Genomic DNA, 12,652 nt, shown 5'->3' on the forward strand with positions numbered 1-12,652 from the left:
AGGAGAAAAAATCATCTTTAACCTCAAAGAGCCTGTTATGGTTGGCCTCCTGAGTCCGACGACGTTGTATCTCGTTCTTTGTGAAACAAGAAACGAATGGAATAAGGTCAGTGTAGATACAAATATTTGTGATGGGGAGGGAAAGGCAGGCTGTGGATAATTTTAGGCCTCATTAAAATATTTTCTATCATTTTCTACAACTTTACGTCATATTTCCGGTATCGCCGTAAGGAACTGGAAGGAACAATGTGGGTTTGGTAGCGATCCGATGATCGGCACATTGGTCAACGTTTTGAAACTGTGTACCAACCATCTACATGAAATTAAACTAGTTGGCTATAGCTTACTATTCAAACTGCAACAGTGTATCCTACATAACTCTTCCAACGTCTTGCTAAGCGTTGTCATACAAAGGATGACTTCTGTTACTCGCTATTAGTGATCTTTTTTTGAAACAGGTGTTAGCATGAATATCCTGTTTGGTGTTAATGTAGATGGCTCTTCTGGACTAATCTAAGACCTATTGCAATTGGGTTTGTTGTAGTAGATTTACCTTTCATAGCCAGATACCATAAGTTCATCAGAAATTTCTATTTTCCTTAAAGTACCGTCGCTGTTCATATGTGAGCTATTTTCTCCCCTCTTGGGTCATACCCATAATATGTAAACATCTGGATAAAAACGTCAGTTCATCAACTGTTAAGCTGTGTGACAATTTGACATGAGTTTTCGTCCAATAAGTCATCTAATTCATTGTCTTCGGACTTTTTTGGTTTTCAAAGCTGTTATTTGTTATGGAATTCGAAATCACCGAGTTAGGGTCATGAGGGGGCACCATAACTGCAAATTTATAAGTACGATTAATTAGCTTTGACAGTAGATTTCTTCAAACCAGGTAACAAAATAAATCGAAAGAATAGCGAAAATGCAATTTTGTGCGCTCCATGATTGTCGTCTAAATAACTTAATATTACTAAAAAGAAAACTGTTATTTTGTATAGAGAAATTGTTAAAACTGTTCTGTTCATATTTAAGTTAAACTTTTATTTACATTGAAGTTTCACATTTTCACCAATAGTCAAAATATAAACGAGCATTTAATTTTTCTTATATATATTTTAAAGTCTCCTTTTACCAACCATGGGTTTATCTGGACTGGGCCTAAAGTTTAACATTTTAAGAGCTCCGAAGCACGGTCCTCGACATTAAGCCTACCGACTGGCGAGTAACCAACTTTAGAAATCATCTCAAAAGACATCCGGTCTTACCCAGCCTGGTTACTGGCGTGTCTGGGATCATTTTCCTTGTCGGATTTTACACTCTTGCCTAGAACATTCGCAAATTTTAAAAAATCACAAACAAACATTTACGGCCATGCCCCAGCAGGATTCGAAACCGCGGCTATCGCAACAGTAAGAGTCCCATCGCCTTTACCACTCCGCCACCAAGCCGGCATTTAATATTTTTAAATGTATAAGCATCATGAATGAATGTTTTTGCAAATTCAAGATCTTATTTAAAAAAAAATGTGTACAGTGTTACCTTTTTACTATATAGCCATTAATTTCATTATCTTAGCATCCGGTAACGAGGGCGGATAAGGTGCGTCTCTTCATTTAATTATTTTTCAATATTTATGGGTTTTGTGTAATAAGTTACCAACCATTGTTATATTGAAAATGATATTGTTGGTAACACGACAGTTTTCCTATCAATTCCTCTGCATCCGTCGATTTTGAGACTTGGTCATCGAATTGGTCGATTCCTTTAAAATGAAAGCGGCTTTCAGGATATACAAAGGCATCTTATCCGAACTTAAGAAGATACATTTACAAATGACACTTCTGTGTATATCGATGGAATTAAATAATGTTTCTGTTGGTACTGCCTATATATCTTACAAAATATATCTATATCTATATAAAATGGGTAGTAGTTCTCTGAGTAAGTTCTCCGTTCAGTAAGCAACAACGAACCTTCGTTAGCCCAGCACTGTAGGTATATTTAATATACATATTTAATCTTAATCTTTAATCTATGTATATATCTATAAAAGGTCAAATGAAAAGCACCAAAAAAAAATTCTTGCCAGTGAGCATTCTTATGAGATCTGAGAACAGGAAATAGTGACTGGGGGCCAGATCTGGAGAATACAGCCCAGTAACGCTATGTGATATTCGCTGTTGATGGTCTTTCCTTTTTCAAGGTTGTCAATGAAAATTATTCCATGCGCATCCCAAAATACAGACCCATAACCTTTCCAGCCGACTGTTACGTTTTCCCACGCTTTTTAGCGGGTTCATTGTGTGCAGTCCACTAGGATGACTGTCGATTGGACTTCGGAGTGAAACGATGGAGCCATGTTTCGTCCATTGTCACATATCAACACAAAAACTCGGATTTATTACGCTTCATCGTCTTCAAACACTAATCCGTCATTGTTTTTGGTCAAAAGTGGGCCACTTTGCACAGAGCTTTCTCGTATCCAAATATTCGTAAATGATATGACGTACACGTTCAGTTGATATCTTTAGAGTGTCTTCTATTTCATTCAATTTCAATTTACGGTTATTCAAAATAATTTTGTGGATTTTTTAAATGTTTTCGTGTATAACAACCTCTTTTGGGCGTCCACTGCGTTCACTGTCTTCGAGTATCATTTCACCACGTCTAAACTTAGCAGACTAATCCTTGATAGTTAATTTTTCTGAGGCAGTGTCTGGAAACTCGGCATCAAGCCAAGTTTTTGCTTCAGCTGTATTTTTTTCCTTTCAAAAAGCAATATTTTATCAACGCGCGTAATTCCATTTTATCAATTTTTTTCAAAATAACAAAAGTTGCTTCACTCAAAATGCTATAATTTACAAACTAATTATCCGACAGCTATCAAATTTATACATCTTTTGAGGGTTCGGGCTAACTTAAAAAAAAATATAAATCCATATTATTAGCGCCATATATATATTTTAGAAAGTATATTTTAGAAACACATAACATGCACAGGATACTGTCAGAGCCTTAAAGTGAAACATATAGTGATTGAATATAATGTAGGGATGCAGAAAAAATATCGATATTTTCAGAAAAAAATATTTTTGGTCGATATTTTTTTGTTCGATATATCGATATATTGATAGTTTTTAGCCGATATTTTTCGATACCTTTTAGTGAAATTTGGTACTTAATTTTAAATATTTCACTATTTTTATTTTTCTTAAAAATATCGACATATTGTTTGTAAAATATCGATATCTTTTATACTTGTTGCAAAATATATATCGATTTTTTTTGTTCTCCGATATATCGATATTTTTTCGGTGGCCAATACTTCTAATGTAATGCATACCGTCAAATTAGATGAAAAAACTGGAAACCTTAAAAGTATTGAAACATTTAAAGTATTTTTGAAGACGCTGGGTTTGTATACAATGTTATTTTATACTGGTAATTTTTTTTATTTACATATATGTGAGTTCTTTTTATGCGGAATCATTTACCATGTTATTGGTAGTCCCTTTTTTTCCTCCCTGTGGTAATCTCTAGATTTTATTTTATGTTTTTGATATACTTATTTATTTAATTATAAAAGAGAATAATTGTTATATACTTTACAGTACTATTTGTTTTCCATTATATTACTTTAGTATTCTTTCCACCTTAAGAGGTCACTGAGGCTGATAAATTTATATCTATCTATATATACATATATATACATAGATACGTAGATATATATATATATATTTTTTTTTTTTTTGGTGGTTTTTAGGTATTCTAATTCGATGTCATTAGAGCTCAGAAAACATTTAGTCTACACCTTGACAGTATAATATATAAATACAATCATGCTATCAATTAAATAATTTGTTGTAAAATCCTCAGGTTCAATTCACAGCTGTGGTAATGAAATTATTATTTAAATAATTAAACCGTCATCAAAAATTAAAAAAAACACATTATTATGTATCGAGATCATTAAATCAAGATGTTAAATTTAGATTAATTAAGAAGTGAAAATGATTGATATCGGTTAGTTTGTTGAACTTTAATGTCGAATGAATAGAAAGTATTTTATTATAAAAAAGGTTATATTATAAAAGTCTATAAAACTCATAAATTATTGAATGACATAATGCCATACTGAATAGATTTTGATCAAAAAAAATAAAATACTTTTGAAATAAAATGTAATACGTTATTTAGCGTCCTTAATTTTTTCTGTTCTCTCATAGATATCAAAGATTTCAAGTGTTTTCAATGTTCTTTTCATTCTTCCAAACAGTTATTCGAGTTCTGAAGTTACCTTGAAAGTCTTTTTAATTTTGAATTTAATCTCTCCAATTGATTCAATAGCTGAAGCAGTTTTTATTTAGGGAATAACCATAAGTACTAAATCAGGCAGATAGGGTAGGTGTAGGGTGTTGTTATGAATAAAAAAAAATTAAAAACACAATTCTGGATAAGAAGGTGAAAAAATCATGACGAAAAAAGGGCTATTCGCTGACAATTGTGAGCTTTCTATACTTAGAATTTCATGCAAATAGTACATAATGGTCAAAGAATCCCTTGTTATAGTATAGATCTTTGAAAATAATTTATGACTGACGATATTATCACATTTTGCTCACAATAGTTTATGAACTATATTTGTTAAACATTTATGATAATTAGAGCACTAAAAATAATCATTTTTTACAGGTTTGGCGAGTGTTTTCTAGTAAAGACATCATTTTATTTTTCATTATATATTATTTAATTATAAACATTGTGTAGTTGTCAATTTGTTTTATCATTTTGATATGTCTAAAATTTCATTAAATCTGTTGCATTATATCAAATAATTTGTTTGTTATTTCTCATATATGGCAACATAGATAGACATAACACAATTACTAATAAAAGTTAGAGGCCAAACACACACACGTACTATTTAATTCACGTTATTAATATATTATATTATGAACCAATCAATCAATCATACATTAGTAAATTGTGTAACGCCTTGATTTTGCCGATATCGGTTATTTCAACAATGGAGCCAGTCACATACCAATTATATTTACATCATAATTTTTTCAAACAGAATTTGTGCATATTAAGCTTCAACATAACATTTGTAAAATAGAAATCTCATAGAAATGAATATTGACAACACATTTTGATATTTCGTCTTTCATATGAATATAGTCGAAATTTCACTACGGTCTATTACATTTAAAGTTGATATTTTAAAAAATATATATAATACATTTTATTAGATATGCAGCACAATCTTAATTGTAAATTAATTTTTAACTACTTTTCATTTGTACTTTAGAATAATTCACAAGCATGGCGAGTGTAGCAATATGCATCGGTAGGTGTATTCCTAATTAGATTTAAATTTAGCTTTCATTGCAAGAAAGTATTTCTTTCAAACGTCTAATGAATAATCTCTGTTACTCTATGGACCTCGATTGTTCACTAGAAATTTCGAAATAGAAATACGAAATCTGGTATACTTAATAACATTTTTTCGCAAATAATTCATATTTGGCAAGTGAAATATACTTGTAAGATTCAACTCTGTCGATTTTTCAGGGTTTTTAAGCAAAATTGTTTATACCAACATAGGACATCCTGAAACATATTATTGCATCAAATAATCATAAAATATTTCTGTCAACATGATGACTGCCTTTCGTAGCAGTTCTTTCATTAATGCAGGTGAAATATGGATGGAGCCTTTATAGAATTGAGATTATAGTTAACATCCGTGGCAATTTCTACTGAAGAAAACAATCAACTACCGAAACGATACTACGATACTGATTAAAATTAAGTACCAATTTGAAAGGTTTTTTTAACAATTATTAAATGGTTTCTTTTACGTTTAAGAAATGTATTTAACTTTTTCTAAATATCGAAAATTATCGGCTGAAGGAAATATCGATATATCAATATATCCGTCAAAAAAATATCGGCCAAAAATATCGATATATCGGTATATTTTCGGTATGATGCGTAGATGCTGTATTTCAATATTGATGCAAATTAAGACCTGGAAGGAAAAAAATAAACAGGAATTTTGTTTACAGGTTCGGAAAATTGTTTGATTTTTTACTAATTTTTTGCAAAATCTTGTGAGAAGATGACGCGCTTTTGAAAAGAAAAATATAATTTTCTGTTAATATAACACACTTTCTCTCGTAACTCAAAACTCATTGAATCACTGAATTGATATACTTACTGCTTCAAGTCCCAACTTATTCGCCAGTTTTCTGGCTATTCTTGGAATTGAACATATTTCCATGGAAAACGATTTCCATTTAGACAGGATTGACTGGGTTGTATTCAGAATGTAGTCTCATACATTTTTATAACAGTTATCTTTAATAAAATCTATACACAATTATTTTTATATTAATATATTTGTTAATGTTGAATTTGAATAAATTTATTGGAAAAATATAATAATTATTTACACTTAATTGACAGTGTTGTTTAAAAAATAATGAAGAACATTTTTCTCAGTTACGCCACTGAACCGACATCTCTGGATGGAAATAAGTTCTGTTTAACAATTGTTAGACACCACCAGCAGAACAAGCAGCATCGTATATTTCGGCAGTAAATTTCAACTGGCCACTTTGCATCGTCCCTAATAAAAATGATCAACACCAACTTATTTGATGGAATTTATAGTTGCGTTTAAATTACAATTAAGCATTATGATCGAGAAAAATTATGGGAAACCATTCGTGTAGTATATAAAAAAGTTCGCTCCACATCAACTAGAAATTCAATGCACAATAAATACTGACTGACAGGGATATTAAATTTCTTATAATAATCGTAATAAAAAAAAACAAGCGAAGGCGAACCAGATCGGAGATAGTAGGCTTTGTTTCAGATAATGTAGCTAATGTCGTAGTGCGGTGGATTATTGACAAATTTGGCTGATGAAGGTGAATTTTTGCGCTGGGAGACGCATTGACATTTCGATATTCATTTAAAGTTGCTGTTGATGGCTGAAACAAAAATTTTCGACGTATTGTTATTGGTTCCGGAACGTTTTTCAATTACGAACTTATTTCTTACGTGTCATTATTCAATAAAAATGTATTTGCAGAAAAGGACAAGTTAATAGATTTATTGTATTTTTTTATTTCGTTTTTTTTATAATTTACTTCTTGTCAACTACACCTTTCATAATTTTTTTTACCATCATATACATACAGGGTGAAATATGTTCATTATATATATATATATATATGATAATATGATATATATATATATGATTATATATATATATATATATATATATATATATATATATATATATATATATATATCATATTATCATATTATCATATATATATATATATAATGAACATATTTCACCCTGTATGTATATGATGGTAAAAAAAATTATGAAAGGTGTAGTTGACAAGAAGTAAATTATAAAAATATATATATATATATATATATATATATTGTTATATATATATTTTTTGATATATATTGTTTTGACTCGACTGAAGAAATTAGAACTAAATAAAAAAAGACTTTAAAGGCCATTTCAGGAACTGACTCAAAATATGTTTAGATGATCGGACATGAAAAAGAAAAATAAAAATGTAAAATATTAAAACAGAAGTACAAGGAGAATCAATTAATTTATAAGAAACAAAATCTTCTTCATTTAACTATTCCATGTCCACCAGTGAATATCAATCATCGTCAACTCCCCCAAGCAGAGCATGTTAAATATCTTGGTATGCACTTGGATCGACGCCTAACCTGGAAGGAGCACATACTCTCTAAACGGAAACAACTGTGACAAAATTATATCAAGGTATTGCTGTATAAGTCTATACTCAAGCCCACTTGGGCATATGGAATCCAACTATGGGGTACCGCTAGCCAATCTAATATATCCATCATTCAACGGTTCCAAAATAAGGTGTTGCGTGCCATTGTTGATGCTCCGTACTATATTTCAAATAAAGTGATACAACGCGATATTCCTCTAGAACCTATAACGAGTGTAATTCAACGTGTTTGTGTGAAGTACTTCGAAAGAGTGTCATCGCATCCCAATGTACTCGCTAATCAGCTAAATATGCGACGTGATAGTGAAGTGCGTAGACTAAAACTGATCCACCACCACCAAAAACACCACCTGATCTGATTACTGGACATATATAAATTTTAGAATAAGACTAATTAATTAAGATAATATTTTATACAGAATATTGCTTAATGAAGTGGTTTTCTACATGCCATGTATATATAATATAGACAAAAGAAATACTTATTGCCAATAGGGCAGATTGTGGACTCACGAAGAGTAATAAAAAAAAATTAACTATTCTTCAAATCAACATCGGATGGTTTAGAATTTTTTCTACATAAAATAGCTTTTTCCATTTGGTATTTTTGATTCAGTGTATACAGACGCTACTTATGGAAATCTGCTGCATTTTGCAAGAACAAAAATGACGAAAAACCAGCTCGAGCTCTCAAAGCCAGCTCCCAATTTTCGGAGAATTTAGTAGTTGATAACTTAACTATTTCCTAAACGCCAAGATGAGGGAGATCCAAATGGAGCAACACATTTGCACATTTGCGTTTTCTCAGTATTACTATGGTACTAACTCTATAAATGAAAGGAATCATAACGGAACAATAGAAATGTTTCTTGTTTGATCTATAATTCATATCTTCGATAGCATATTGGTGTACAATCTCGAAAATCTGGACTTTTAAAGAAATCTGCCCATAATATCTAAAATTAAGTGTATAATATTTTAATGATTAGATTAGTTAAAGTACTGGTAAGTATTAGTATATTACTAAAATATTAATTAAAATAATTGGATAGCGTTAGTAAATGACTGAACTTTTTACTTATTATGTCACTACATAATATATGATTAGCTTCCATGCTAAATAATTTTAACTTAACAAATTTAATACAAGTATTAATTTCGGATAGTAGTAGCGTTAAAATTATTTGAATGAAAAATTTACGTCGCTCCTATCATTGATTTAATGTTTGGAATAACGTTGATGGTAATATGGTATTTTAAAGTAATGAATAAGAACACGAATAATACTAAACGCTTTGATCCTCCAATGGATCAATCGATCCTCTTAATCTTGATTCCGGCAAATTAAATAAACATGTAAATGAAGATGTTCTTCTTGAGTCAGGTGTTATATGGAAAATTATACTTATTAAGGATGATTTTTTAATATATTGGGTAACAGTTTTGGTTCAAATACTGAACATATTTTGAAATATAGATTTATTGTTTATTTTTTCTAATTATCCTATAATTAGGTGACTCGGTGAATGGAAGTAAAACGAAATGAAACAGTGGTGTTTTCATAATGTGACCGTTATTTATTGGCTATATAAAAAATGTGAAAAATACAAAATAGATAAAACGGATGGCAGCGGTTTTACCTGGTGACGAGGCTTGGGCAGTCGATGGTGGCACGTCTAAACCAAACGATTGTTGAGCACTGAATGCTTGGAAATACCCTTCAATAACATCTCAGATAAACGTCTTGGGGTTGCCAGCTGTTCGTTATCGGATTCTAGATGGCGTGGCTGGCACCCCGCCCGTGTTCAACATCTGGGATTATATTTCTGTGTATTCTGTAGACCGTTATTGTATTATGTAAAATTGCACTATGTAAAAAAATTAGCATTCATTAATTAGTGCTATTATTTAATATATTTTAAATTAAATTTATTTATTTAATCTCCATAATTGAAGAGGCATACGAAGAGAAAAAAGATTGCTCAGCTATATTGTTGAACACAGTACAAGATTCATGTATGTTAAAAATATTACCGAAGCAATATGTTGAACTTTTAAACTCCTATATCTTAGCCTGTATGTTTAAAGTTAAAGAAGAAGCTTACTTAACAAAAAGAGACAAAAACAAGTGTACCAAAAGACAGTATTTTGGGTTATGCTCTCTATTGCACATTTGCTGATGACACTGCAATATTTGTCATTGGAGATCATAGCGAAGAAGCAATCACAAACCTGTAACAACAACGACATAAATATGTGGGCCCAGATATGGTCAGTAAAAGTCAATGCATATTAAATTCACGTACAAACTATTCATATACCTATAAATATAAATAAAACCATTATCCGATACAGTAACAGTGATAAGTACCCTGAAATGAATTTTGTTCAAAACTTGATTGGAAAGAGCATCAAAAAGAAACGAAAAGAAATGGAATTAAAATACTAATAAAATTATTGGTTATTTGGAAAAAATACTATTAATCTATATTATCCATAGATAATTGTAAAGTTGCTGGTACAAGCAAATACTAAAACCCAGCTATGGAATCTAGTTATGGGAATATTCTGCGGCAAATAATATCAACAAATTAGACATCCTTCAGAACAAAGTCCCGAGAAACATTGCGGATACACCCAGATGCCATAGGAATAAGAGCTTTGGATTCTAATTGTCATTGAGGAAATTAAGAGAGTCATTAAAAGATAGGAGGAACGAGGGCAATTGGGCACAATGCTGCAACTTTTGGACAACACTGAACTATGACGCAGCCTTAAAAGAATCAAAGTTTGTGATATTTGTAGTTCCGTTGAGAAGTGCACTAAATGGTAAAAACACTGAAGAACTACTAACATTTATTTTATTAAAGACTAAGGGCTAGTCAAATATCTATTTTTAAGTCATTCTCGGATGTATTGTATGACACTGTTACTAAAAAATATTACTGTGAGAGTATTAATGTATTAAAATTGAGTGAATACATATTTTAGTAGTAATAGCGATATGTATGTCGGTGTCATCATTCGCTAAACATTTTTTTTTCAGTCCTGTTAATAGAGATCATTTTACTACGAGGAACAATAACTCTCAATTCCTTGCATTAAATATCTTCAATTAATATTTTAATATAGTAATAATAACTTCAAAATAGATTTACGTCCTGAATGGATTTTAAAGCCTTTTTAAATTGTGTTTTAACTTCCTTAAACGGATTAAAATTATGTCCTCGAAGCAGTATTGCAAGCTAAGAGAATAGTAAGAAGTTTGAGGAAACTATATGAGGTAAATTGGGCAGTTATGAAAATATTAGTTGAGTTAGGATGAAATAGCCCCGAAGAATCAATGGCGTGTAAGAAGGTTCGTTATAGTTAAAAATGTAGAGTGTGTGAATTCTACCTTTAACGGTGCAATGCAAATGCCAAACATTGAAATAATGTTCGTTGTTAATATTTTGGTCCAATGGCCTCATTCAAGAATATTAAACAATACCTTAGTTTCTACGTCTTTTTAATTTTTTATAAATCGAGATAAGCAACTATGAATAATTAAATATTCCATGTGGTTGTTGAAATATATGTGAATTAACAACTAATATCTGTATTACTAGAGTTTCTCAAATTCATAATTATGTATTTAGTATCATATTGTTTTAAATTTAGAAGCTGTTTTAAGTTTACCAGTTATTATAATTTGAAGTAATGGTAATGATGAGCCTTTAAAAGTTTTTGATAATACAAACATCTCTTTGATTCGTCTTGTTTAAGATAAAACACCAGACTGTTAACTAATTCAAAGAGCTTAAGTTTTAGATCCATTATAATTTTAGAGCAGATTACACAGTTTATTTAAGTAACACAAAGTTACAAAGACCAAATACTTTCCACTATAAAGTTTTCTTTAGAGATACAAATATAGGGTTTAAACTTCAGATGTATGCTAGTTGTGGCCTATTTTGTTTTCTTTATGTTACATGTCTAGTAGTAGTAATTAAAAGATATCTGATAATAATCTGGTAACTAAACATTCATACAAAGATTTTTAATTTTGAAAATGGTTAATATATTAATCAAGTAATATTACATTTTAAAACGTGTACGCGTGAAATTTTAAAACATACTGTATTATTTGGCACGATTATAATAATAATATGAAGGACCAATAGTATTTTGGTGATAGGGTTCACGGAATTACCTGTTACACCTTGTACAGCAACGAATATTCTGTTGGTTACACCCACAGACAAAGTTTAATATGGCATTTACGTCAAATTTCCATATTTGGACATTCTATAGTGCACGTTGTTATTTAAATAGTCTTTCACTAATTCAATTAATAACCGTCACTTAAAGTATCCCGTCATTGTTCTCTTGGTGTTTCTAAATTATATTACAGTTTTAGAAAGTTTATTTTCAATGTAATTTAGGGCACGTTTTTATTATTTAACATTGTACAAATATAAACAAAATTGGTTTTGTCTATTTATACCAAAAAAAGCGGTGAAGGTCTGGCCGAGACCCTTAAAATTGTTTAATTTCAATGTGAAGTTTATATCAAAACTGATATTTAAGAACATAACTTCAGGGCATATTATGGCTGAATTGTGTATCAATGTCCAATAATTGCTATTGCATGATTAACTTCAATTAATATTATTCGATAACATGTACATGGATATTGGCAATGGCGGTGATTTCACTTTTCTCTGATAACTTGTTTAATCAACAATGATATTTTCATGAAATATGTTTTAATTTGGTTTATATAGAAACTATATTTAAATGATCTTTTCACTAATTAAATTTAGACCAGAAAATGTTCTAGATATAAAAGTGGTATCATT

Source organism: Rhynchophorus ferrugineus, unplaced genomic scaffold (assembly GCF_030347505.1).
Source record: "Rhynchophorus ferrugineus isolate W39M unplaced genomic scaffold, kcgeb_rfMv2 rfM6, whole genome shotgun sequence".
NCBI lineage: Eukaryota > Metazoa > Arthropoda > Insecta > Coleoptera > Curculionidae > Rhynchophorus > Rhynchophorus ferrugineus.